A 27,849-nucleotide genomic window follows, 5' to 3' on the forward strand; every position below is an offset into this window, starting at 1 on the left:
TTTTATTTTATTTTATTTTATTTTATTTTATTTTATTTTATTTTATTTTATTTATTATAGTGTTAAGTATCCCAGGGTCTCAAGTATGCTAGGCAAGTGCTTTACCACAGTTATATCCCCAGATTGCATGGTTTGTTTATATTTTTGATATACACTTTCAGAGGAGCATCTCCTATCTCTTCTCATAGGATCTAAAAGATCCACAAAGTCTTGCCTAATCTAAACAAGAAACTTCCAGAGTGTGATTCCAATCTAGGGACTCAAGGTGGGAATTCTCCCAAAACTTTTTGTTGCTGTTTCAATATTTATTATCATTTCGTTTGTTCCAGATACTGCGTTGGATACTGTGATTCTGAGGGACAAAAGTCATTAAAAAAAAAGTAAATCCTGATACATGCTTTTATGTTATTCTGCTAGGGAAAGATGGCTGTTTCATCTCTGCTGCTGTATCTATCAGCTTACACGTCCAGGTCATAGTCCATCATTAAGGAGAATCAGGGCAGGAACTGAAGCGTGAACTTGAAGCAGAGAGCACGAAAGAATGCTGCATGATGGCTTGCTCTGGCTCAGGCTCGGCTAGCTTCCTTATATAGCCCAGGGCCACCTGCCCAGTACTGCCCACAGTGGGCTGGGCCCTCTGACATCAGTTAATAGTCAAGAAAATCCCTCATAGATACAGAGATAATAAAGTTGACAGTTAATGCTAACTAGGACAAACTCATATTTACACATTAGTTTTTACCACCAATGCTAACTAAACAAGAACAAGAAAATATGCCATAAGTATCTGTTTGCTATAAATAAGGAAATTGTGGTGAACATATACCTTTTTTTAAAAAAAAAGGCAACGGCTCTGTCATTTCTACTTCAAATGAAATCTATGCCAGATTTGTTAACTGGTGTGACATGCTAAACATCTGTTTGGTCCTGAGTGTTTTAAAGATGTTGAACAATGCCAGTATAATGCTATGTGCCTATGATCCCAACACTTTGAAAATGGAGGCAGTAGGATCAGAAATTCAAAACCATTCTTGGTTACATCGTTTATTTGAGGCCACTCTGGGATACATAAGACCCTATCTCAAAAAGGGGCAGAGGGGAGCTGTAGAGAGGTCGGTAAAGGTAAAGGTCATACAAGCCTGGAGGCCGGAGTTTGATCCCTGGAACTCATGGTAGAAAAACAGAGCTAACTTCTGGAAAGTTCTAGAACTTGTCCTCTCACTGACACATGTGTGTATGTCCACCCATGCATAAAAATAATAAATATTACTCTAAAATAGCCTTGCCTAGAACGGCTACCATAAAACAACCTGACATCATCTACACGTCACAGCTGAAACAGAGTGGGGGGGATTTCTCATCTGTTGTAAAGTAAAATGCATTGTCTTATATGAGGTCATGCCCTATAGTACTGACAGAAGGAAACTGTCCACCGAGACTTATGGCTGCTAGGGTGTGAGTGAGAGGGAGACAGTAATGGGCCACTTAGTGGGAAGGTGGTTGTTTTTGAGGTGATAGAATATCTTGGAACTAAACAGAAATGATGGTTGCCCAAAACTGTTAAGATTCTAAATGCCACTGAAGTTTTCACTTGAAGAAGTTGGGGCTTTTTACCTCAATATTTGTATTTTATAAAGCCAAGAACCAGAGACAGATGCAGCAAACCATTTCACAGGATTGTGTTTACCATTTATCACAGCACAGTTTCAGCCACTGATGGAAAAGGCAGTCCTCAACAGTTTGCTCTAGGGGGTAAAGGCACAAAAACAGGAGCAGAGGTACTCCCTGTAGTTACCCTACAAGGGACAGCCAAAGACTCCAGGCAGAACAGTTAACTGTAATCAAACCATCGCCCCAGGTAGTTACATGGTCTCTCACCCACTCCCCAGCATGCACTGGGCATCACTTTGTCAAATACACATCCTGGAGCAGCAAAGGACATCCATCAAACAAGAGGAGAAATAAGAAGTTTGTGAAAGCCTGTGAGGGTTCTCATTTCTAGTCCTGACCTAGAACCTAGGGGTTTTAGGCAAGTGATTTCCAAACTGTGTGTAAGTTTGCTCAAAAGGTGCTTAAAATTCTCAAACGAAAGTTAAACTATTATGTTTATACTATTATGTTTTTGAGTGTATATATCTTTGGATAAAGCACACATACCAAGCCTAACTCAGGATTTAAACACAATCTTGTAAGAAACTTATAAAAAGATTATCATGCTAGGGTTGGGGAGATAGCTCAATCCGTAAAGTGGTTGGTATGCAAGTGTGAGGATCTGAGTTCGGATCTCCAGCATTCATGTAAGAAGGTGGGTGTTGCAGAGTATTCCTGTAATCTCAGTACACAGAGATAGGAGAATCCCTACATCTTGCTGGTCAGCTAATCTAGTCAACTGGTGAGCTCTCGGTTCAAGGTCTCTCCACCTTGTCTTAAAGAAAAGAAGGGATGACTGAGGAAGATACACACACTATCTTGACACACTAGTGTCTTCAAACAAATAATATCTTATTTTCAAATATATTCTTTAAGTGAATTAACTGAGCAGCCTTACAGAACAAGAGCTCACTCACTACCTCAATTCACCATCTGATTCTGTTTTCTTTTCTTAATCTTTTATTATGGAAAACATCAAATTTATATAACAGGGCCTCTGTACTTTCACACATGGATTCACCCAAACATGAATCAAAAATATTTCTAAAAGAATTGCACCTGTATTGGATACATACCACTTATATTCAGTTTGAATTATTTTTGTCATTTAAAATTGTTTTTCACTGGGTGCCATGGCACAAGCCTATAATGCTAGCACTTGAGAGGCTGAAGGAAGAAGATTACTAATTTGAGGCTAGCCTAGGCTATTTAGTAAGACTCTTGCCAAAAAGGGGGCATCAAAAGGAATAAATGAAAATATTTAACATACATAAAAACATAAAATTGTGCACATTTATAGAGGACTATATGATACTTCAATACATGTATATATGTTGAGTGTATCATTTTATATAAAAAACTTGAGCATCTTCAGATTTTGGTTCCTGGGTAGGTCATACAATCATTCTCCACGGATATTAAAGGATGACTATATGATGGGAAATACTGTATTAAATCCAGCTACATATCCAACATTCTATTTCAACGATTATCTATCTACTAATAAACATGCTTTTATTAATACTCCTACTTCCCCTCAGGTCATTTTAAAGATGTTCAAATTTTATTTGTGTATTTTACATATATGTGTATACCTGTGTGTACCACAAGCATGTAGAAACCTCAGAGGCCAGAAGAGGGTGTTAGATTACCACTACCACCACCACCACCACCACTGGGCTGAGTTATCTGTAGTTGTGAGTCCCTGGCATGGATGCTGTGAGCTGTATCTTGCTCTTCTGAAGCAGCACTAGGAGCTCTCAACTGCTGAGCTCTCCCTCCAACCTCTCTCTAAGTTATTTTAATGTAAAGCTCAGAAATCATATTAATTTGCCCTGTGGCTATATTTTCATAGGAAAAAATATCCTGTTTCATTGTTTCCCCACAATAAAATGTGTCTCAATAGAATCACTTCTGATGGTGTTTATTAGAGGACATGAAAACTACCAAATTTTCAAAATGTTAAGAAAAATAACACAAAGCCCAATAATCCTAGAATATCAACCTTAGTGTAAACATCTTAAGATTGGGTGAGAGTTCAGATCAATAACTTTATATTCTTACTTGGAAATCTATGTTTAGCCTGAAACTGTATAATGTGCAGCTGCACTGAAGCTGAATAAGATGATTACGTGAACTGAAGAGCATGAGGTTGAGACTTACCATGTACGCTTACACTTAAGCAAGATTGAACCAGGCAGTGGGGGCAAGCACTTTTAATCCCAGCACTCTGGACGAAAAGGCAGGTGGAGCTCTGTAAATTCGAAGCTAGCCTGGGCTGCAGAACTAGTTCCAGGATATCCAAGACTACCCTGGCAGAGGACGGGGAGGGGGGTAGGGTTGGGGGACAAGTTAAGCAAGAATTCGGAACTAGAGGAACAGGAAACACATTTGTTCAATAACACTGTGAGTTCAAACAGTGCAAACAATGAGAAGAAACTGAAAATTTTAGCATTACATAAATACTACAAATGCTAGTGTGATTCAAAGCCAAAATGTTATTCATGGTATCAGCCCCCAAACTAAGAATATATCAGTTTCAGATTAAATCGTTTTGTTTTTTTTACTTTTGGGCTTTCTGCATGTGGATGTGTGTTGCTGTTGTTTTGTTTCTGTTTTGTGAGAATGGCTCACTAACTTGTTAGCCCTGGCAGGCCTGAATTGGCTACAAACACCAGAGTGACCTTGAACTCACAGAGATCTACCTGCCTCTGTCTCCCAAGTACTGGGATTAAAAACATGCATAGTCATGCCTGGCTTCCCCTCCCTTTGGCTTTTGTTTTTTATTTTTGAGACCAAGTCCCACTGTGTTGCCCTGTCCAGTCTGGAACTCACTCTGTAGCCCAAACTGGTCTTGAACCTACAGGGAATCTGCTCTTATGTCCCTAGTGCTGGGGGTCTAGGCATGCAGTGCTATAGCCAGCAGTTTGAGGTGATTTTACATGTCATTTTTAAAAACCAATAGCACCAAACAACTGCAACCACTCTGGATTTCCTCCATAAAATTGATTTGATACTAAAATGAAATTTCAAAACTATCAGGATATATAAGGAAAACTTGCTCAGCTCCCGTGCTTTCTCTCAATTGAGTTGCATTCCCACACTGAAGCAATAGTGGACAGCCGTGTACGTCAATCTTGATGAAAGAATATGCCATCTCCCACCCCCTAAAGCTTGCAATCTATAAGCAAAAGCAAACACTTTAGTTTTTTCCTATCTTTAAACATTTGTGATAAAACATGTGTAATTGCTATTTTAACCAATTTTAGTCCTACAAATTCAAAAGCATTCATAAAGCCATGTTTCCATCACTCCTATCTGTGCTCAAACCAATTTCTTCATCCCTAGTGTAAACTCGTACTTATTAAGTAAAACCCCCTCCCTACCCCTTGCTAATCTCTAGACTATATATGTATGTGCTTCTTCTTTTGTGGCTGGCTTACTTCACTTATTGTAATAGAATAGAAATCTCTTCATAAAGGTGGATGCTAGGATAGCCACAGTTCAGTGAAATGAGAAAACAAGAGGCAGCGGTTCTAAGTTTTAGAGCAGGGGCATCAGCAACAGGAGGAGTAAGAGTAGAGAGAGGGACAAGGAACATTTCAGGCAGAATGACGACATGAGAGGGAAACTGAGGTTGAAATGGGCAGAACTTAGCTCCATAGACAAAAAGACTCCTTTCTTGCTAAGAGTGTAAGTGGAAGACTTAGTAACTTTCAGGAAAGATAATACCAGGTACAGTGTGTACTCAATAGAAGCATGCTAGCTCAGCCTTCAAATGGAAGGTTGTGATAAGACAAGGCCAAGGGTACAGTGGCTAGACAAACAGATGCATAGCCATACATATGGCCAGAGCACAAGGTCCTGCACAGGTACACTCTGGGGACCTTAGATCTGTTAGCATGGTTCCCAGAAAAGTCTTGCCTATGGCTTCATCCCTTCACATAGTCATAAGGAAATCCCTGATCACTGATCCCTGATCAGGTAAGGCCGGGTTATTTGGCATGCTAAGAATGAACAAAGGGCCTTCAGGACACCTTGCTGAATGCCTCACACTCAACAATCACCCTGTCAGGGAATGGGGTTATATGTCATATGATAGGCTCATGGTCCATAATGCCTGGCCCAGAAGCATGGCGTATGCTTCTCAAGACTGGCTTTTTTAGAGCGAGTCAGGAAGGTTCTAAAGGACCTGGGGTCACCTTTACACTCTTTATCATTTTCCAGAAGGACTTTGTAGTGCTCTAGAAATCTGAACCTCTGTTGCTGATCTCCCTATAAGGGACCCTGACTCTTCAGACTTTCTTTTGTATTCTATGGGAAAAACTAAACAACAGGACCGAGGATGTGGCTCGGTTGGTACTGTGCTTGCCTAAAATGCATGAAGCCCTGTGTTTGATTCCCCAGCACCCCATAAACAGCACATGATGGCTCAGGCTTACTGTCCTAGTACTCAAAATTCAGGAGGTAGAGGCAGGAGGATCAGAACTTTAAAGTCCTCCTTAGCTACATAGGGAGTTTAAGTCCACCCTGGGTTATATGAGACCAAATACATATATATTACATGAGACATAGATATACTTATTTATATATTATTATGAAATATATTTAATTCAAAATCCCTTTCTTGAAACTAAGTGAAAAGATATCTGAATCTCCTTATCATCATCCCCAGCCTTCTATTAATACCTGCAATCTCACTGGCCTAGCAGATAGCAGGGCTTGAAGTGGAAGGCAGGGCTGGATGAGGACCTGAGATTGATTTGGGAGAATACAGGTTTCCAAGTGGCTAGAAGCGTTTTGGATATCTTTCCACATAATGGATAATTTCTGATGTCTCTGGCAGCAGAGCACAGGATGGTGAGCAGGCAGAGGAGAGCCAGACAAGTCAAGGAGGAGGTGATTATTTCAGTCACCCTTCGTTTGATTTTTAGTTTCTTCAATATAGCAACTGAACATCTGTTAAATGCCAGACACTCTTCTAAGGCCAGGGGAACAAAGCAAAGATCCTACCCCTGTGAAGTTTAGGTTTTAATAGAGAGAAACAGATAGTAACGAAGTAGTGTGTAGTAGAATCTATAACTAGATTCTATTCAAGTATGTTCAATGAAATATAGATCAGGACATAGTGAATCTGGAGTGCCACTGGACTGGGAGTGTTATATTTGGCCTAATGACAAGGTGACATTTGAGATAAGGACTGAAAGGGGTAGAGAATTTGTTAAATAGCTATCTAAAGAAAGGCATTCTAAGTAAACAAAATGTTTGTGCAAGATCCAAAAGTAGGAACATACTGGCCATATTAAAGGGGTAGTAAGGAGGCCAATATGGCCAAAGCAAAGTGACCAGGAAAAAAAAAAACAAGTTGCTGATGAGATCCAGAGGTAATAGATGTTACACAGTAGATTTCTAGACCTTGATAATGGCTCTTTCTCTAAATCAAGGCTGATCAAACATGGCATTGTTAACTAGAAGACTTCTGATTTCTAGGGGATGTCTCGTGAATTGTGGAGTGTTTATTTGTATCCCTACTATCTAGGCTGCAGTTGAAACTACTAGCATCTACACCAGAGTTGGAATAACAAAAATATCTGTATACATTGCCAGATGTTACGTGGTAGAAAAAGTTGTCCCAGGTTGAGAACGGTATTCTCAAGGAAATAAGGGCAAAATTAGGGATTCTTATTTTGACCAGAGGAGTAGCAAATCTGATATAGTCACTCACTGTTACCTACTAAAAGTTGCCTTGGAGCTGGGTGTGTTACACATCTATAATCCCAGAACTTGGGAAGCTGAGGCAGGAAGATCATGGTTAAGTTTGTGGTCAGCCTGGGCTGCATAGCAAATGCCAGACCAGTCAGACTTAAAACAAACCAAAAAAAAACAAACAAACAACAGCCACAAAATGGCCCTGAGAGTGCTGGGAATGTAGCTCAGTGGTAGAATGCTATTTTGATATTGGCAGTAGGGCTTACTGTCAACAAACAAATAGAAGAAGGCATCAAGAGAGTATAGCTGGCAGAATAAGAATTAATTCTTGAACAGAGAAACAATCTGGCACAACAAACAAGGAAACATGGCGGTCTTAGCATCTATTGTACTCAATTGGAGACACCAAGGGGAGAGCCAAGAGGAAAGCTCCAGGGTGGTTGGCAATGTAGTTCTGATGCCCAGAAGCAGTTACAAAGCTACACACACACACACACACACACACACACACACACACACACAATCAGCCCCCTCCAAGAGTTACAGATGTACCAAGGCAGGTTGGCAGAAGGGACAATTAAGGGTGCACCTGCCCACAAAGGAATAATGAGTCCAGAAAGAACTGAAAATTGATGGTTGGCTGTGAACAGAGTTTGAAGGAAATCGAAATAAGTAGAAACTCAGTTTAATTACTGCTAGGCTACACTACCTATGACAATACTTGAATTTGTTTTAATGTTCAGGTCTAGGGTCAATCCCTTCTGTTAAACTGAAAGTAAATTTCTTGAGAGTTATTTATTTATAACTCACTTACTGAACTCATACTGTCCAATCTTGTTAAACAGTAAATAGAGTTTAACTATCAAACATACCACATCTCAATGATCTATCACCACATATTACTGTGTTTCATGAAAAATCCACCCGTATCAGTGTGCCATGGGGAAGCTAAGCTTTCCACACATATGTGCCCTTTGCCAGCACTGGTTCTTCATGTAGACCCTTGGATTTTATTGACATGTCTGATGTTTTGCAGACTTAGAAATGTGTGTAAGAAGGAGAAAGTGTGAAAAGCTACTAAAGAATCATTGATGAATTGTGTATTTACTGTGATAAGTCGTGTGAACTCTGCCTGATTAAACTTTCCCTGTGCAAAACAGACAGCAGAAAGAAAATGTACTCTGAATAAAGGTTACAATCACATGGAAAGAAACTGTGCATTTCTCATCAGATTGACGCCTGATTTCAAAAGGAAGCAGGCCTTTTGCAACTCCTCAAATCTGAATTAGAGATTATCTTGCCAAATCTTGATGGAGAAAGCTCAGCTTCCTCCTCTCACCCACTTCTTCTCTGGGAGCGTGACTCCCATCTGAGAGTGGTACCCTTGCTGCTTTGGGTGTCAAGGCATTCCAGCCTGATTTTAAAGATTGTGAATTAATGATGAAACTCCTAAGAATAAGAAAGGTTTTCTACATCCAACATACCTGTGAACATCAGCTACTCTGGGCAATGTGCAGGGACTGCTCAGGGATCCGTGGCAGTTTCACTCACAAGAAAAAAAAATGGAGCTTACCTCTACTCTGTTCATATCTAGCCAAGCCTTTAAACAGCAACATGTAAAGACACCAGATTACCAACAAAGGAGACCAGGAAGTGGAAAGCAAAGTGGTTTTCAATGGCTGAGAAGGCGAGCTGTCTGGAACTAAGGTGTGCCCATTAGCACCAAATGTTTCTCAAACATAAAAAAGGGAGGGCACTGAAATTAATATCAAAAAAGTTGCCACCAGCCCCAGGGCAGAAATACTTAACAAGGAATGTTGCAAACAATAACAGCCACCAACCATTCTATATTTTGGAGGTACCTCTCCTCTAGGTCTAGGGCGGGGCACAAAAAGCTAAGGCCAGAGTGAAAAAGTTTCTGATTTCTGCAAGCAGTGGAGTGACAGTGCTCCACCTCCTAGGGATGGCTGTGAACCTGTCCCCAGCTCCGGGCTAAGTGGAGATGGGGATGTAAAAAAAACACGAGAGAGAGAGAGAGAGAGAGAGAGAGAGAGAGAGAGAGAGAGAGAGAGAGAGAGAGAACTGTGCCTCAGTTTCTATGCAGCCTCAGAACTGATAGCCTTTATCCATGTCTCCAGCTGTTTTTTTTTTTTAAACAGGATGAACTTTACTTAGATTCAACTAACTCTGGCAACATGCTCTCACAATGGACTGCTGCTCCCGTGCTTGTCCCCCAAATTCTCTCAAGTGAAAAAAATATGAAGGATTCTGGTGACTCCCAATAGTGGAAAAAGGGGGGCTAGGGCAGAGAGGACGAAGCCCAGTCAGGCCCGCTGGAACTGAGGCAAGACTGACAGAGCCAACAGCTGTCACTGCCCACTGCCGGATCTGTGGAGTGGATGGTGGGAGTAGAGTTGCGGTCCCCTCTGGGTCTTTCCATCCTCCCTGAGGTTCCCACTCCATTCGGCTGCCCATCCTTACCTGGATGTTTCTCTGTTTCTCAGATAGCACTTAACAAGTGCCACTGGCAAGTTAGCTTCCCAGGACCTGCGACTGGCTACTGTCCATCAAGGCCTCGCCCCTTGGCGCCCGCGCCACGCCTCCCAGCTCTTCAAGCTCCGCTAGAGCCATAGGGACCGCCCTAATCCCGCCCCATTTAGACCTGGCGTGCCTCTGCTCTGTGGCCTAACAGACCGCTTCTACTTAAGCCACGCCCCTCAGCCCGAGCCACGCCTCTAAGTTCCTTCAGAAGGGGAGGGGGGAGGAGGAGAACCTCCCAATCCGGTCAACCCTGCTCCCTTCTCTGCCTGCCACAGGCAACATTTCTGGGATAAAAGTACATTTCTTGGATAAAATCAGACTGCTGGCCCAAAAACCCAGTCTAAAAAGTGTCTTCCCTCAAGTTTCATCCATCTCAGAATATCATGATTTTGACATGCGAGGGACAGGCGACCTCACTAGGGAAAGAAATACTGGATGCGTTCTTTCCCACTACCATTCAGCTCAATTTACCCAAGTTTCTAAACATCCTCTGAACTTAAACTGTGGGTTCATGGTCCTTCCAGCCAGTTTGTATATCCTTTTAAAGTGGGACTGGGGCTAGAGAGATGGCTCAGTGGACAAGAACACTGACTATTCTTCCAGAGGGCATGGGTTTAACTCCCAGAACCCACATGGCAGCTCATACCTGTCAAATTCCAGTTCCAGGACTTCTGACACCCTCATACAGACATACAAGCAGACAAGACATCAATCAACATAAAAAATAAAAGTAAATTATAAAAAAGTAATTTTAAAAAAAAAGCAGGACTATGACATTGTGTTCTAGCCCACTGGCCTTATCTGACTTTAAATGCAAGGCAGAGGGAGAGACATCAGACAGTCTCCAGTCTTTCCTGTAGTCTCTTACAGAAGATTTTTCTTAGGTGACCAGCACCCTCTTGCTATGTTGATTGTTTTGACATTAAACTAACTGAAACTCTGGTTGTGACTCAGTGCTCTGAGAGTATGTATTCAGTTATCCTTCCTCCTTCCAGTCCCCCCACACACACCCAAAAATGTGGAGAAATTACAACCAGCTTGCTGCCCTTGTCCTTAAATCCCTGACTCATTCATTCGAATCACATTTCTGGTGTAGATACTCCTCTGGTAAACAAGACAAACCTCTGGGTGCTTATGGTTGGATGTCGCCCCAACTCAGGCTGGGATGTGACAACCCCTCCCCGCTAAAAGAAAATTCAAAGGGAAGATGTAGTAAAGAGTTGCCAGGTGAAGAGGATTTAATAGTTACAGGTCCTTCTCCTCTTCAATGCCATGAACATGTACTTCTTGCCTTAAAGTATCTTTCAGATTAAAATTTTTTCATGTGCTTGAGTGTTTTGTAAATACGTACTTATGTATATACATCTACCATATGCATGCCTGGTACCCATGGAGGTCAGAAGAGGGTGTTGGATCCCATAGAACTATAAATGTGGATGGTTCTGAGCTGCCATGTGGGTGCTGGAACCAAACCCTGGTCTTCTGCAAGACCAGAAAGTGATCTTAATCTCTGAGCCATCTCTCCAGCCCCTGAAAATACATTTCCTTAAAAAATTTTTCAGGTATCTCACACAAGAAGCAAACTAGTTTACCTTTAAAAAAAAATACCAAGTATCACATCTATAGCCCACTGCTAATTATAATTACTTTTTTCTGTTCTATGATTTTTTAATTGGATATTTCCTTTATTTACATTTCAAATGTTATCCCCTTTCCCAGTTTCCCTCCCAGAAACCCCCTATCCCATCCCCTTTCCCTCTGCTTCTATGAGAATGTTCCCCCAGCCACCCACTCACTCCTGCCTCCCTGCCCTGGCATTCCCCTACACTGGGGTATCAAGCCTTCACAGGACCAAGAGCTTCTCCTCCCATTGATGCCTGACAAGGCCATCCTCTGCCACATATGTGGCTGGAGCCATGGGTCCCTCCATATGTTCTCTTTGATTGGTGGTTTAGTCCCTGGGAGCTCGGGGTGGGGGTGGGGGGAAGGTCTGATTGGTTGATATTGTTATTCTTCCTATGGGGTTGCAAACCCCTTCAGCTCCTTCAGTCCTTTCTCTAACTCCTCCATTGGGGACACCGTGCTCAGTCCAATCGTTGGCTGCCAGCATCCACCTCTGTATATGTCAGACTCTGGCAGAGCCTCTCAGGAGACAGCTATATCAGGCTCCTGTCAGCATGCACTTCTTGGCATCTACAATAGTGTCTGCAATTGGTGACTGTATATGGGATGGATCCCCAGGTGGGGTAAAATTACTTCTTAAAGCAACTTTGGTTACAAATAGAGCAACACATGACAAAACCAAACATCTATTGCTTTCTGTTCATAGTACAAGCACATATGCATCTCAAATCATATTTTAGGTAGTTTAACATAAAGTGCATATACAGTAACATGCATTGAGTTTCTCACTTCACTGGTCTTCTCAATCTCATTAGAAAGAATATTTCTGATTATCAAACACAGAAAGACATTTTATAGGACTCAGTATACTAGTTCATACAAAAATTCTCTCATAGATCTTTAGTGAGTACCTATCTTTCCACATGCAAACAAAGACACAATTTCTGCCCTCGTGGCTATATGATTTGCTGGCTGGCGGTACTCCCTCATATCCCAATAATAAAACCATTATGATTGCACATCAGTTCTTTCTTGCTTCCTCTCCTTCTATTACATTTCTAGCTTGAAGATGGAGAGAACAGTCAAAATGTTGTCCTTAAAAGAACACAGAGAAAAGAACACCTTAATTTTGATTAACTTCATCCTGGCCTCATTTGTGACAGGTTTTTATTACAACTGTGTAAGAGAAAGAGCTTTGGAACATAATGAGGAATTGTGGGATAGAGTGGAAAATTGTCTGAGTGGGTAATTAGAGAAGAGCAAAACCAAAGAATATTAGGAGTAAATGAGGACTTGTGGGAGAAAAATTAATTGTGAAATAAAAAGAAAATGAAGCCTGATGTGATGGCACGTACCTTCAATTCTAGCAAAAGCAGGTAGGTTTCTGCAAGTTCAAGGCCACGCTGATCTATGTCATGAGTCAGGGATACACAGTGAAACCTTGTCTCCCAAAAGGCATAGGGGTTTGAGAGGTAGTGGGAAACTGGGAGAAAGCAGACAGTTGTGAGAAAGCCAGACTTTGTTCTGGGGGAGAAGAGAAGTATATAGGAAAAACAAACAGTTGTAAAGAGGTCAAGTTCTTTGACAAGATTTCACATATAATGGTTATTACAACTTTAATAATGTGGCTGCAACACAGTGTCCAGATATTTGGGCTTGAGAGCTGGCTCATCAGTTAAGAGCACTTTTTGATCTTACGCAGAACCCTAACTTGGTTATCAGCACAGACATGGGAGAACACAACCATATGTAACTCCAATTCCAGGACAGCCAATGTCCTCTTCTGGTTTCCTTGGGCACCAGGCACACACATGATGCACAGACATACATGCAAGCAAAACATTCATAAGCATATAATAAAATCAAATAATTTTAAAATGGAAAACAATGCAGTCAGTAACATGATTTTAAAGTAAGGAAAAAAATCAGGTTTATGGACACAATGGAAAAAAATCCTTATTAAAATGGGCTGATACACTGATACTACATCCCATGTGCTCCAATTAAGGGTATGGTGACAATTTTAATATCCTTCTAGTATTCATAAATTAAAACCACTGCGTGGTTTCTCTGTTAGCTCGACTGAATGTAAAATCACATAGAAGATGGTAAAGCATACTTGTGAGGTGTCCAATAGTATGTTTCTGGAGAAGATTGGGAAGACCTACCCTGAATATACACAGCACTATACCATGTGCTGGTAATCCACACTGAATAAAAAGAGCAAAGCAGAAAGCAAGCCAAGCACAGGTGGCCTACTTAGTTTTAGCTGTCTATTTGATGGGCCTAGAGTCACCTAAGAAGGTAGTCTCCATTAAGAGATTGTACAGATCATATTGGCCTGTGAACATGTCTGTGAAGAACTGTCTTATTAATTGATGTAGAAGGTCAAGCCCACTATGGGCTTCACTAATCCCTAGGCAGATGGTCCTGGGTTATATATAAAAAAAAAATCCAGCTAAGCATGAGTCTGTAATTGAGTCCCCCAAAGAACGTTCCTCCATGGTTTCTGCTGTATTTCTTTGGCTATGAATTAGTTCCTTTGGTTGAAGGCAGAATAGAAAGTAGTTCCTGCTTGAACTCCTTCAATGATGGACTGTGACCTGGAAGTATAAACTAAGATTTTTTTTCCTCTTCTAAGTTGTTTTGGCTAGTATGTTTTTTCATAGCAACAGAGAGGAAACCGGAACAAGTAGAATTCCTCATCTATCTGTTTCCTGGCTCACCATGCCATGAACTGTTTTACTCTGCCACACCCTTCCTGTCACTGGACAGAGCCCTCTGGAACTGTGAGTGAAAATAAAATCTTTCTCAAGTCATTTCCATCAAATACTGTGGTAAAAGAAACAGTAAATGTACCCAATACAATTTATTCAATTGATTTTGTAAGGTATTCAATTGATTTTGTAAGGTCTTAATTTTTAGTACAAAGCAAAGTCTCAAATTCTAATGACATTGTGAGCTAAGCAGCAAATATGCATTCTAAAGAATCACACCACCAACATGATGGCTCAGGGAGCAAACGTGCTTGCGGTGCAAGCCTGAAGACATAAGATTGATCCCTGGAACTCATGGTGGAAGGCCAGAGCTGACTCTCGAAGGAACTGCACACAGGTTCCTTTAAAGTATACCACTGCTACCATCAGAAAGTACACTACATTAAGTCAATTCTCTGTACTGTCCAAATGTTCCTGCTGATTAAGTAGAGTGTGCAGATCCAGAATGGGTCAAGTTAGCCATGGTAGCATTTAGATTATTGTCCTGTGGATGGCAAGTTGGTTTCAATTCACATTTTAACTCTGATCTGTTTATAGTAGCTGCCTGAGTGAGATGTGCTGTGAAATTCTGTGAGTCTAGCCTCAGGAGGAAAAAGTTCTGTGGCTGATTAGCAATGTCTACTGGATACTGGATGGCTGAGTAGTTATATGAAACAACCTATCTGGCATCTCTGACTGATAGCAACAAAAATCTTACATAACATCTTTTGCAGTCCTCAAAAGCACTTCTCACCATTGGGCTGTTGACAGCTACACCACAGCAGAGCGTTCAACACCAACAATAGCCAATGTTGAGGTACTGAATAATTTATATGCTTTATGTATTGAGAGACTAATTTAAGGTTCTGTTATGAAAATGACAGGATCTAAACAAAAAAGCATTTGGTCTGTCTTAGTTACTTTCTATTGCTGCGAAGAGACACCATAACCTAGGCAACTTATAGAAGAACGAGTTTAATTGGGGCTGGCTTACAGCTTCAGAGGATGAGGCCATAACCATCATGCTGGGGACCATAAACAGGCAGGCAGGCATGGCGCTGCAGCAGTAGCTGAGAGCTTACATTTTGAGACACAAGCAGAGGCAGAGAGAATAAGCTAACTAGGAAACAAATGGGCTTTTGAAACCTCAAAGTCCACCTCCAGTGATACACCTCCACCAATAAGGCCACACCCCCTAACTCTTTCCAAACACTTTCACAAACTGGGAACCAAGCATTCAAACATAAATGTACAGAGCCCATTCTCATTCAAACCACCACATGCCCTAATGTACCCATACTTCATTATAAAGGCAAAGGAAGTTTGGATGGTCATGGCTAAACATTTTTGGAGTAAACTCCAACAGTATGTCAAATAAGTAACTGTAGACAAAAGTCTCTGCCTCCCATTTCTATGCACAGATGTGAGAATTTCAGACAAGCAAGCATAACATGCCAATAGCATCTAAAGATTTCAACATGATTTACCAGAAACAACAAAAGTTCAGTATGGTTATTAATATATATAACTCTATGACTGGATGCTCATTCATAGGCTGAGACCTACAAACAAGTATTATAAATGCCTTAAATTCTCACTTTAAGAATATAGAATTGAGCCGGGAATAGTGGTGTGTGCCTTTACTCCCAGCAGGTAGAGGCAGGTAGATCGCTGTGATTTCTATGGTCCTCGCCCATGTCATTTACAACGAAGCCCTTTCCACATCCAAATCTTTGCTCACACTGCACCCCAGGGCCAGTGTCAGACAATCCACTCTGTTCTTTAAGAGCTGAACCCAACCTGGCTTGGTTCATGAAAGTATCTCCACCAACCGTGCCCCTTCCCATGTTCCTCTGAGCCAGCCAGTCCTTTGAGTTGGCCGTGTCCTGCCTCTATGGGTATTTATTTTCACAACGAACTGACATTCTTCCGCATCTTAGCCTTTACTTGAGTTCTCTTGTGATTAGCCCCTCCTGTGAGAAAGCCTTCTAGTGCTTTAGGCCCCAGTTTTTATATTGACAGTCCACGAGCTTTAGATTCTCACCCTCATAGGTGTCCCTAGCATTTTTTCACACCCTTAACATTCATTCCTCTCTTGTCAGAATGAACTGAAATTTTCTGGATAGCAGGGCCTACAATTTGGTCCATTTATGTATTTCTCAGATCCCATGATTATTTGATGGTTAAGTATGACTGACTAATTCTAATCTTAAACTGGAATCCTACAAAGCCTAAAAGTTGTTGGGAATGATGTAAAGAAGAGAAAAATCACATGAAACTAGTGTATTCAAAAGAGTCACCAAAAAAGAAAAGCTGGATGTTTTAGGTATACTGTCCTTGTGATGAAGCACCATGACTAAAAGCATCTTGGGCAGGAAATGGTTTATTTGGTTTATTCTTCCATATCATTGCTCATCATCAAAGGGAGTCAGGACAGGAACTCAAGTAGGTCAAGAACATGAAGACAGGAGCTGATGCAGAGGCCATGGAGGGGTGCTACACACTGGCTTGCTCAACCTGATTTCTTATAGAACTCAGGACCGCAAGCCCATGGTAGTACCATCCACAATGGACTGGGCCCTCCCACATCAATCACTTATTTTAAAAATGCCCTACAGACTACAGCACAACCTTATGGAGGCATTTTCTTAACTGAGATTCCTTACTTTCAAGATGGCTATAGCTTTTGTCAAGTTGACATAACACTAGCCAGTATACTTAGTATGGTGGCCATATGCCTTTAAGTCCCATTATTCAGCAGGCTCTGTAAGTTTAAGGCCAGCCTGGTGAGTTCTAGTACAACCAGTGCTTTGTTGAGAGACCTTGTCTAAAAAAAAAAAAAAACAAAAAAAAAAAACAAATAACAACTAAAGAATACAGAGTTGGTGGATGAGAAATACCTCAGAGGTTAAGAGTATTGGCTGTCCTTTTCCAGAAGACTTGGGTTCAATTCCTAGTACCCATCTTGTGGCTCAAAACTGTAACTCCAGTTCTAGAATATCCCATGCCCTCCTCTGGTCTCTGAAGGCACTGCATGCAAATATTGCACAGACCAACATGTCGGCAAATCACCCATACCCATATGGAAACATAAAAACTAATTGTAAAGAATATAATGTTGGCAAAATTACACTCAGTTTGTCTGGGTTAATTTTTATCTCCAAGGAGTAGTGATTAACTTTCCATGAAGTAAACAAAAAAGTTAGTCTGCGGGGGAGAAAAATCAAAGTTCATATTGCTTATGCCTACCTGCCAGTCTGCTGACATACTCCTCGACATGATGATCATGGGTTGACCAGATGAAACTGCAAGCAAGCACCAACTAAAGTTTTTTTGCTATAAGCTGCATTGGTCACAGTGTCTCTTCACAGCAATAGAACAGTGACTAAGACGACTATTATGTATAGTGTTGCAGTAAATTATGGCAGGGCCAATTTTAACTTTGCATACCAATTTCATCTCCTTCAGAGCATAGCCAGGAGTGGTATGGCTGGATCACAGGGAAATTCTGGTCTTAGCTTTTTGAGGAGCCTCCACTTTATTTCCTATGGTATCTTTGTTCATTTGCATCCTTTTAAACGGTGTATGAAGCTCGGGCTCCCTTTTCTTATCACCTCTATCGGCATTTTGAAAATGCCTCTTCTAACTGCAGTAAGATGAAATCTCATTGTACTTTTGATTTGGAATGGATGAGTAGATGCCAGGGCCACAGGGTCATGAGAAGAGCTGAACCTTTCTGCAGCCTCCTCCAGCCCTGTTGCCCTGCCATGTCTTGTAACTGAGCCATGTCCTCAGCTGACCTGGCTCTATTACTTTCAATGCCTTCATGTTCATTCTATGAAGAGAGCAGGGTTATTACTGTCCACTAGATTTTTCCCTCAGCTAGAATCCTTAATGGCCCTTATCTGTTTTCTCTTCTCCACTCTCACTGCCTTAGAAGCCCTGCAGATTCACCTTGTAAAGGTTTCTTGGTCTCTGCACACTGCCATATATGCACACACTGCCATTACTGATTACTGTGTTCCACCCCAACACTGTGAAAACTGAGCATGCTAGTACATGCCTATAATCCCAGCACTGGAACAGTGAAGGCAGGAGGATGAAGATGAGTTCAAGGTCATACTTGGATAGAGAACAACTTCAAATCCATACTGGGATACGTGAGACCCTGTATCAAAAGAAAAAAAAAAACTGTGACAAAATAAAGAAATAAGCTCTCCAGTAAGTACCAGACAACATACCAGATAATTATCAATGGAAACTCGCTACGAGCCTATTAGTCTTGACTTCACTTCATTCCCTACAGACCTGAAGAAATGTAAGGGTATGGCGAACAAGTCAGCGTGGACATGTAAATAATGAGGAACCTGTCTACACTTATACTTTTTCTCAAGGCAGCATCTGAGTATGTAGTCCTGGCTGCCCTAGAACTTGCTATGTAGACCAGGCTGGCCTCAAACTCACAGAGATCTACCTGCCTCTGCCTCCAGAGTGCTGGGATTAAAAGGTATGTAATATCATGTATGGCTTAAAAACCAATTATTGATAATAATTATTTTAGTGGAGTAGTAATAAAAGGATACTTTAACCAAAACAGATGTCATATACGCACATGGGTTTGTGTATTTTTGAGCCTAGCTCTCCCTTTGTAACTCAGCCTAGGATCCACACTGCATCAGCTGTCTGAGTTTTTGTGATATGCTAAGCTAATACATATCTTAAAAAAAAAACCATTGATTCACCAGAAACTTTCCCATTAGAATAAGAAAAATGAAACCAGGATTGGGGGTGGGCACATGCATTTAATCCCAGCACTCGGGAGGCAGAGGCAGGTGGATCTCTGTGAGTTAAAGTCCAGTGATCTACATAGTGAGGTAGAGGTCAGCCAGGAATACATCCAAACACACATACATACACACATACACACATATGTTAGTGAAACTCTGACTTAAAACAAGCCCCTGCCCTGACCAAAAAATAGTCATTGAAAAGATGACTTAGTGGATAAGAGTACTTGTTGCTCTGGCAGAGGACTGGAGTTCAGTTTTTGGTACCCACATCAGATGCCTCCAGTTCCAGGGTATATGATGTCCTCTTTTGGCTTCCACTGGTACTCTAATTCACACGTACATATGTGGCACAGGCATGAGCATGGGCACGGGCATGGCATATATATATGCGCTATGAAAAATGTCACCCTGTAACAGTAGTAGTTACTACACTTATACACTTAAACAAAACACTAAATTTAAATTAGTTTTACTTACTGTAATCCAGACACTCAAGATGCTGAAGCAGGAGAATCACTGTAAATGAAAGACTAGTCTGTACTATTGGGTAAGACACTGTCTCAAAATCTACACACGACAACAAATGATGAACAAAAAACCAAAAGTTAATGACTAGCTCTTTGTGTTGGATGAGATGATTTTTTAATGTCTGAGTACTCTATCTGCATGTACACCTGCATGCCAGAAGACGGCATGAGATTCCTTTTTAAAGATGGTTGTGAGCCACCATGTGGTTGCTGGGAATTGAATTCAGGTCCTCTAAAAAGAACAACCAGTGCTCTTAGCTGCTGAGCCACCTCACCAGCACCGCCAAAACAATTTATTTATTTTTGTTTTATGTGCATTGGTGTTTTGCTTACATGCATATGTGAGAGTGTCAGATGCCCTGGAATCTGAACTGAAAAGTTCCATGTGGGTGCTGGGAAATGAACTGGGTCCTCCAGAAGAACAGCCAGTGTTTTTAACCATTGAGCCATCTTTCCAGCCCTGAAAATGAGATAAATGTTAAGGTACGTCTAGAAGACATAAAAACCAGGGCAACGACCATATGACAAATTGAAAAGTGAACTAGGATACAAAGAATGTACTCACCCATAACACTGAGGACAAGGAGCACGTCGGGGGTGGGGGGGCAAGCAAAAGATAAATTATACAACACATACAAAGGAAATAACCATTACCCTTCAGCAGATACTCAGCTCTACTGTGAAACAAAAAGAACTGCAAACCAGTGAATAATTCATATATTACTATACCATAGCGTTGCCAAAATGTACGATCTGAGGACTGGTAACATCGAGTGAAGGAAAATGGACAGTATATACGACCAGCAATGTGTGTGTTGATATGCCCCTTTTGAAAAAAAGTGAACAGATTAAAATCTTACTTTTTCACATATCGGTAGACTCTCTAGTTTAAATATATTACCAAAAACACTCATCAAAATGTGTGAAATTTTATCTGAATCTAGAATATTTATAAGAGTGAAGAAAGAAAAGCGATTCCCTCCCTGCAGTTTTTTGAAACAGGGTCTCATTATAGATAGCTGAGGCTGGCCTTGCCCTTACTACACAGCCTACATTAGTCCAGAACTCTTGATCCTCCTGTCTCCCAAGTGCTGGGACTGTAGAAATGCAAAGAGTATGTCTCTAACACACCACTGTGCCCTGACTGAATCCTTATCTCTCTGTGTGCACTCTCTTTTCCTTCTCATCTAGTCTATTTTTTTTTCCTGGAATTAGGTCAGTTCTTTCCTTTGGGAAATTTCCATTGCATTTAACAGTGACATTGCTAGAATGGCTGGGCTGGCTTGGCTGCCTCTTCCTCTAGGACAGCTTTTCTTTTCTCAGTGTCCTTGGTGCCAAGGTGGAAGACATGGTGAAAGCCTTCCTCGGGTGGGTTGAGCTAACAGAAAGGAGCCATCCCCAACAATATCCCGCCCTCGCTGCGTCTCTCAAAGTGGGACAGGCATGTCCCTGCTCATAGCTTCCTCCTTGTTGCTTCAAAACCCCAATGTCCTACTTAACATCAGAGACATCCAGGCTCATCCTCCCACTCATGAATTTCCAGGAAAGAAGTGCCACGAGGGAGAGAGGAAAGCCTAGGCATAGACCCCAGGGGACTTCTATTGCCACTGTGGGTGGAACTCCCACTCGGGGAGACCTTTTCATTCCACTATCTTAGACTTCAGTGTATCTCAGGGATTGGTTGTAATTTCAGTTTTGGTGAAGAAGTTCAAGGTTAGTCAAGGTAGCTGGGAAAGGGACATTCTATTCATGCCACTGCTAACAACAACCTTAACACCAGACCAACAGTCATCTATTAGCCATCATACTGGGACAGCACAGATAGAATTACCATTATGCATGACTTCATTTTATTAATTTTGGTTTTAGACAACTACCAGTCTTCGGAGTTAAACATAATCATCTCCTTTGCCTGGGCATGGTGGTTCATCTCTGTAATCCCGATACTCAGGGAGCTGAGGTAGAAGAATTGGCAGGAATTTAAGGCCAGCCTTGGCTACCAAGTAGCTTCTAGGCCAACCTGAAGCTACATAGTACGACCCTGCTTCAATAAGACAATTACAAAACCCAAAACCACTCACCCCATGCCTGAGTTCAATCTCAGTGAGCCACATGGTAGAAGAGGAGATCTGACTCACCGAAGTTGTCTTTTGACCTGCACACCTGTAGCATGACATGTACATGCTTACACACAAACACAGAACTATATTCCCAGCACATGCATGCACGCACACACACACACACACACACACACACTAAACACATACGCAGACAAAACAAATAAATCCTTTTGTCTGAAGATGGAGCTGTCTTAGGATATTTACCTTCCCAGTGAGACACAGATGAGGACGTCCTGGACCATTTGTACTTTTCCTCATCAGTGACGGAAAGCAATGACATATAAGCTTTCCAAATTGGAGATCCCTTCCATCAACCAGATAATTTGATAGGAAAGGACAAAAAGTTTACACCAAGAAATTCCCCGAGAGAAGACTCAGTTCTAGCATCTGCTGAATCAGACAATTGTGGGTTTGTGTATGTGGGGGAGGGGGATATGGTCCCACTTGAATCAACTGAGAGAATACTGTTTTGAGCTAGAGTGTGGGAAAAAAACAACAACCAAGAATCCTGTACACTTCCACAAATAACTAGTAGGCTGCTTCAATGAAAGTATTAGCCCAAGTCATGGGTGTTAATTATTAAACCCTTTAGATGCTGCTTCGTTTGTTTTCCTGATACTCTAATCCTGGCCACTCAATGACTAAGCCCAGTTTTTCCTTTTTTCGTTAATTTATTTATTCACTTTACATCTCAAGCCTGCTTTAACTGGAGGTTAGATTTTTTTTTTCTTGTTTGCCTTGTGTTTCAACTGACACACGCTATGGGGTCATCCATGCACAATCAGCTCTCCCCTTTCTTTTCTTTTCCTTTCTTTTCTTTTCTCTCTTCTTTTCCTTTTCATTTTTTTTCTGGTGACTGTAGGAATTTTGAACTCTGTCAACAAGAAGCATAGCCTTGAAACTTAAAAATAGGTGAAGAGTTTTGTGTGTAAGCTTTTGGCTTAAAGAATTTGTTATTTCTTTTAATGTCTAGACATACAGGGACTTGAAATTTGGGCCTGTGTCCTTTTTGTGACTTTGGAAATGAAAATTCAACTGAAAACCATGGCATGTACACCCATAATCACAACAACAGAGAGACAGAGGCAGGGCAGCCTCTGGGCTACATAGTAAGACCCTGTTTCAAAAAACTAAAGGAAGGAGGATGAGGAAAGGGAGAATTAATCAATCCATTTAACATGAGTAAAGGTCAATTCTTAGTAGTGCTTGGGGCCACTTAGTTATAGATTTGTTTTCTGTTCATTCTAGCTGTGTTAAGTATTAGGTTTACTGTCTCCAGTACACTTCTTTATCTGCAGCCCTTTTCAGTGTTCAGTACTCACCTCTGTCTAGTGCTTCTACACTGGATAGTTCAGACAAGGAACTGCAGAAAGTTCTATTCCACAGCAGTCTTCTGTGAATTTTGAGAGGGTGGGAGGGTTGAGATAAGGTCTCACTGTATAGCTTTGGCTGACCTGGAACTTGTTAGGTGGTGCTATGTTCTGTGTGACTTGGGAACTTAATTGGGAAAACAAGGCAATGAATAAAGGACAAATGTGTTCTTAGAGCAGAGCCAGGATCCGGTGGGCCATGTGCTCTCTGATGGAGCTGTACCACCAACAGTAAGCAGGAAATTCAGTGCATTTATTTTATACATCTAATGAAGGCAGGTTCATGTATACACATCTCAACAGGGAGGCAGGTTTAACTAATCTCTGTAGGAAGCATCTATAAGGGAGCAGTCTCAGAGTGCAGCCCTTGGGGAAGAAGAAGCCATGGTTGACACTTTCTGTATTTGTATGTATGTGTATATGTATGACACTGTCAGTATTTGCACTCAGACCAGAAAAAGGCTTTGCCATCCCTCTGAGCCTCACCTGGGGAAGACTTTCCAATCCCCATGGGTCTGAGACACTAAGGTCCTTGACATGACTGTGTTCACCACACATTTACTAGCGGCTTCCTCCACTGCCCATAACATAGACCAGGCCGGCAGCAAACTCGCAGAGATCCATCTGCATCTGCCTCCCGGGTGCTTGGATTAAAGGTATACATACATAGACTTTTACTATTGAACTCTAGGGCTGAGCTAAGTCAGGTCCTTTACAAGAAATTGATTTTAAAGTGAGACTTTTGGTCAGGTCAGCTTTGGGAGATAAAGCAGTAGGCAGGATTTCTGACTGTTCACTTTTACATGTTTCTAATAACATTGAACTTATTAATGTGCCCTACTGCATCCTTTTTTATTAAAAATACTTAAGTGCAAGTGCATATAGACTCCACAGAGTGCCAGATCCCCTGGAGCTGAGGTTACGAGCAGCTGTGAACAGCTATGGATTTGGGTGTTCTTCAGTCCTTATAGTTCCCTTAGGCATGAATAAATTATTCCTAAGGGCTAGAGCAGTGGCTGGGGAGAAGACGACTTAGTTGAATTCCCAGGACCCACAATGGGTGCCTTACAACCACCTGTAACTAAAAGTGCAGGGAATTTGCTATCCTTCTCTGGCTTCCAAGGGCATCCAAACACACGTCTTTCTGTCTTGTCTGTCTGTCTGTCTCTTTCTCTCTCTCACACACACAAACACGCATGAATAAATGTTTTTAAAATTTACTGTAAAAGAATTCCATCACATGTTTTATTAAGGTAGTATCAGATTAAAATAGAAATACTTAATAAAATGATTGCGCTTCAAGTTAATTTATTTTTCCTTTTTTAAAAAACATTTATGGGTGTTTCTTAATAAAATGATTGCGCTTCAAGTATTTATTTTTTCTTTTTTAAAAAACGTTTATGGGTGTTTTGCCTGTATGTATGTATGTCTATGCACCAAATGGATGCTGGAAGAGACCAGAAGAGGTGTTTTAGATACCCTGGGACCAGAAGTACAGAGAGTTGTGAGCCACCATGTGGATGCTTGGAATCAAACCCAAGTCTTCTGCAAGAGCAACCAGCACTCTTAACTGCTGTACCATCTCTCACACTGGTCTTCAAGTATTCAATCTGTATTACAAAACAGACATCTGAATTAATGACAAAACAGTCACTAGTGAAGTCACATGTAGAATGTAAAGACGTGTTTAATTCCATTTTAGGCATTTACTGAGTAGCTGCTATGTGGCAAATGTGGTAGGCAACCGGGCTGCTATGAGCAACCATATGTACATATTTCTCACATTGTCCTTCTTTCTTAAGAGTTTATTTGGGAGTAGAATTGCAAGTTGTGCGTTTAGTTTTAGCATCTCTTTCCTATCATCTTCTAAACATTATATTTTCTCCATAGTCCATGTGTTCCATGCTCCACGATCCATTTCAGATTTCTAGTAGAAAACACTACCTCCAGTACATAAGCTTTCAACCATTTTATATTTATTCAAGATAAATTGGTTCCACTGGCAAGAGACCCATCCCCAGACTATTAACTGTGCTGTGATTTCAGTAGCTTGGGCTGTATTCTGTGAAACAAAACAGGATTTCTATAGATCACCAGACAACCTAGTGTTGGCTTGAACAACCTTTGACAAGACAGGGGACCAGATCAAAGAAATCCTAATATCCAATGATCGATTTAAATCTGTGTTCTAACAAGAGCTGGCTGACATCTTCATCTTTACTTCTTTCTGCTATTCTCAACCACACATGTCCTCCACTTTTTCATTTTGTCATGGAGCCTTCTCTATCTGAATAGCATATGAGCACTACTGATCAATAATAGTCTTTCTGATTTCTAAGTGTTCTAGTTTCATTCTGTTGCTGGGACAAACACTACAGCCAAAAACAACTTAGAGGAGAAAGAGTTTACTCACCTTACACTTCCAAGTCACAGTATCTGAGGTCAGGCCAGGAACTCAAGGCAGGAATCTGAAGCAGAAACCATGGAGGAATGCTCTTTGCTGATTCGCTTTCAGGCTTATTCTTACCTAGCTTTTCTATACAGCTCAGGATCACTTGCCTAGGGAATGGGGTTGCCCAGAGTGTTCTGGGACCTCCTACATTAATTAAAAAGACAACCCACCACAAGCATGCTGATAAGCCAATTTCATCTGGATAATCCCTCAACTGGGGTTTATACTCAGGTGAGTCTGGGATGTGACAGCTAAAGCTAACTAGGACATTTAGATTATAGATTTGAGGTCTTGCTATATTTTTGCTCCTTTAGCAGGGATAGGAAAAAGGGGGAGAGTCAAAGTCTGATCAAGTTTTCCTTGTTTTGTCAACATGGTTTTGAGTAAAGGGAATCAAAATTAGTTACTAAAATGAGGATTTAACAGTCTAGGGATATACCTTAGTTGTTAAGAGTGCTTGCCTAACATGAATGAAGCTGGGTTCAGTTCCTAAAACTACATATACTGGGTATGGTGGGTGGTACATGCCTGTAATTCCAGCACTTAAGAGGCTAAGGCAGGAGGATCAGAAGCATGCTTCATCAGAGTGGCTTTTTTGCAAACAGGAACACACATAGAGAACAGCTCTATTTGCTTGCTGGCCATGTTTTGTCAGCTTATCCATGTATGTCTGAGATAATTTAAATGTTTCTCCACCTAGATGATATTTGTAATTTCCATTTCACACAAGAAGTAACCTTGCCCAACACTTCACTGCTCGAAACCAGTAGAGCATCATGTAGAGGACACAACAGAAAGCAAGACAGAAAAACCTTCTCAGCATCACTGTACCAGCCAGCATACAAGTGATGCATTGAGGCAATGAAGGAAATTACAGCAGCCTTACCAATCAAAGTTGTGGTGGATGTTTTAAGACAAGCTTCTAAGGCTTGTGAGGTCAAGCGTGAATTGAAGAAGGCAGAACAGGTTAATTAAACATGCAGCGTATCGGCACGAGATCATTTTGGATTCAAACACCCAAAATACTCTGACACACGGCTAGATTATGGGTTCTACTTATTCAACGTAGACAACATCTGCCGGTCTGTTGCAATTTACCAGGCAGCCCTTGACATTTGACAGTCAGTGTTTGGTGGCACAAATATTCATGTAGTGACAGCTCATGAAGACCTAGTTTACTCTTTGTATGTTTACCAGTACAGCTCTGGAAAATTCAACAATGTGCTATTTCATGCAGCAACAGTCATTGGTATCATTACCCATATCCTACCTGAAGATGATCTTCTTTTGGCTTCTTCAAAGAGGGTGACAGCACTTATTTGAGAGGAGATTGCAATAACTGTCATAACAAGGAGATGGAGCAGAGGCTGCTTCAGGAAGCACATGACTTGCATGTATCCTCACTGCAGCTAGCTAAGAAAGCATACAGAGAATTTAATGTACAGACCACAAAGCACTATGGTAACTTGGTGAAGGTTATAGTAGACTAGAATATGATTACCAAGGCCTCATTAAACTTTACAACTCCATTGGTGAATTATGAGAAAGTGGTTTGAGTATCACAACATTCTGACTAACTAGAACCGGTTGCAAGATCGACAGTATTCAGTGACCGATGCCCTTGAAGATGTCAACAGCAGTGCCCAGTCCACTGAAGAAGTGGTACAGTCCTTCCTGATGTCTCAGAATGTTAAGGGATCAAACTGCTGAGGGACAGCCTCAGCTAACAATTGATGTTTCCCAGATTCCGGGGGATTCGTACTATAAAATCAAAACCATGTTGTTTTTAGGGCTTGCATTTGCATTGAAACACTGTTCCAGTTCATCAAAGACCCTATTTCAGGTACTCCAGTATTGCGATTCCTGTAGAATAAGCATATATTGGGTTATATCAGCATGTGCCGTGTGTATACGTAGTCCCACATTCTCACCCTAGTAGAACAGGAAACCGTTTTTTTTTTCCTTTAAAAAAAACAATCCATTTTTCAGAAAGTCTGAAAGAAAAAAAAAAGAACCCCTAAATAAAACTAAGAATTTTTTTAAAAGAACATTTAATTTTATTTCTATTTCAGAAAGTTATACTTTCCCCATCCAAAGTTATTAAGACTCAAGGAAGGTAGTTATTTCAATGCAATGTAAGTTAGTTTTTTAAAATGCATCTCTCTGGAGCTGGAGAGGTAGCTCAGTGATTAAGAGCACTGGCTGGCCTTCCAGAGGACCCAGGTTCAGTTTCTTACATGGTGGTTCACAATCATCCAGGGCATATAACACCCTCTTCTGACTTCTGTGGGCACCACACATACAAACACAT

At 41.1% G+C, this 27,849-nt stretch overlaps 1 protein-coding gene and 1 pseudogene across 1 annotated transcript in view; one reads left to right on the forward strand and one right to left on the reverse strand.

Annotated features, from left to right (window-relative positions):
* Ca5b (carbonic anhydrase 5B) overlaps positions 1-9,921 on the reverse strand; it is a 49,762-nt gene extending 39,841 nt beyond the window's left edge. The window contains exon 1 of the mRNA XM_028762025.1: positions 9,841-9,921. The gene's annotated coding sequence lies outside the window, so the exon portion shown is untranslated. The remainder of the gene's footprint in view (positions 1-9,840) is intronic.
* A 16,301-nt stretch (positions 9,922-26,222) lies between these two features.
* Positions 26,223-27,028, forward strand: LOC114616713 (annotated as a pseudogene).
* Positions 27,029-27,849: the final 821 nt, after the last annotated feature.

The sequence above is a fragment of the Grammomys surdaster genome, unplaced genomic scaffold (genome assembly GCF_004785775.1).
Source record: "Grammomys surdaster isolate TR1022 unplaced genomic scaffold, NIH_TR_1.0 131, whole genome shotgun sequence".
Classification (NCBI taxonomy): domain Eukaryota; kingdom Metazoa; phylum Chordata; class Mammalia; order Rodentia; family Muridae; genus Grammomys; species Grammomys surdaster.